Genomic DNA, 1443 nt, shown 5'->3' with positions numbered 1-1443 from the left:
AATTACTATATTTATTTAGTGAGATTAAAAAAAATAAATTTTTAAGTATATAATTAATGATAGTTTGATAAAATTACTAAAAAAAGAATTTGAAAATGTAAAATGTTAAAATACAAATAACAAAATAATTTTGTAATAATTTAATTATTTTTATTATTTTATGTAAAAAAAAAATTTGTTTATTAAGATCTAAAAGATGATATTAAAATTAGTAGTATTAAAAAATATTAAAACTTTATATTAAAAAATATGAAAAATTTATAAAAAAATTAATTTGATTAATTTTTAAAATTTTAGAGATAAAAATTATTAACGTGTATATTTTAGAAACTAATTTAATTACAAATAAATTTATGATATATGTCAAATAATAAGTGGTATATTAAGTGTCAATTATCTGATATATCAACTAATTATTATGTCATGTACTATTTAATGTGATATATCATCATTTAATTAACTTAACGAAAGAAATAATTTGATTTATATTTTATTTTTTAAAAATTAAATATGATTAAAAAATTATTGAAAAATCAATTTAAAAAAGAGTAATCTTTTAAATATGAATTTGATTATTAACGGAGTGATCAATTTTTAAATTAAAATCACAAACTATTTTTATGAATTTAGACTAAAAATTATTTTATCAAAATAATTTTCAATGGTTTTATAAATATTTTTGCACCGTTTATTCAACTAGGGATGTTCTCAACTATTCCCAAGGCTCACGGAAACGTAACTATCTAGACTCGATTATTCATATTTTTTTCCGAATCATGAATTTACATTTTTATAAGTTTCTCCCTTCGAAATTTGGAAGTGTCCTATGTTTGCACGCAATGATTTGTTTTTGTAATTACTTTTGAAATCTAATGTCAGCAATCAACAGTTCTAATATAATTAGTATATACACTAAACCCATCAAGCATTAAATCTGGTTAAATATGCAGAAAGAACGCTTTGTGAGAAAGGGAAATAAAAGGTGGGGCCAATATGTAATTATCCACTACTTTTTCTTTCCCAAGGTTGAAGGAACTGTAACTAAATATATTAATTTAGGAAAAATATAGACAAATAACATCTAATTAATTTTAGATAATTATAATCAAGAATTATTAATTTTATATTTTCTAAAAATAAAACTTAAATAATAACTAATTAATAATAATTAATTAATATAAAATATAATTTAAAAATATTTGTTAACTTGTTGTCGATTAGATCTTTATTAATTATTTGACGAGATTGATTAATTTAATAGCATTATTATAAGTTATTGCATCTTTATTAAATTGACATCCTTATTAAATTGATTTTTGTTTTGATTTTCTTTTGGTGTATTGGAGAAATAAATGTATTTGTAAGGAAAAATTAATGTATTTGAACATAATATAATATGAATACTTTAATTTATATATATTAAAAAAATGAAAATCACAATTA

At 18.3% G+C, this 1443-nt stretch overlaps 1 protein-coding gene across 1 annotated transcript in view; it reads right to left on the bottom strand.

Annotated features, from left to right (window-relative positions):
• LOC107486717 (protein NRT1/ PTR FAMILY 6.3) overlaps positions 1-1443 on the bottom strand; it is a gene marked incomplete in the record, with an annotated part of 8741 nt that overhangs the window by 4994 nt on the left and 2304 nt on the right.

The sequence above is a fragment of the Arachis duranensis genome, chromosome 1 (genome assembly GCF_000817695.3).
Source record: "Arachis duranensis cultivar V14167 chromosome 1, aradu.V14167.gnm2.J7QH, whole genome shotgun sequence".
Classification (NCBI taxonomy): Eukaryota; Viridiplantae; Streptophyta; class Magnoliopsida; order Fabales; family Fabaceae; genus Arachis; species Arachis duranensis.
The sequence above is the reverse complement of the archived record's forward strand: the minus strand, read 5'-3'. Positions and strand labels throughout refer to the sequence as shown.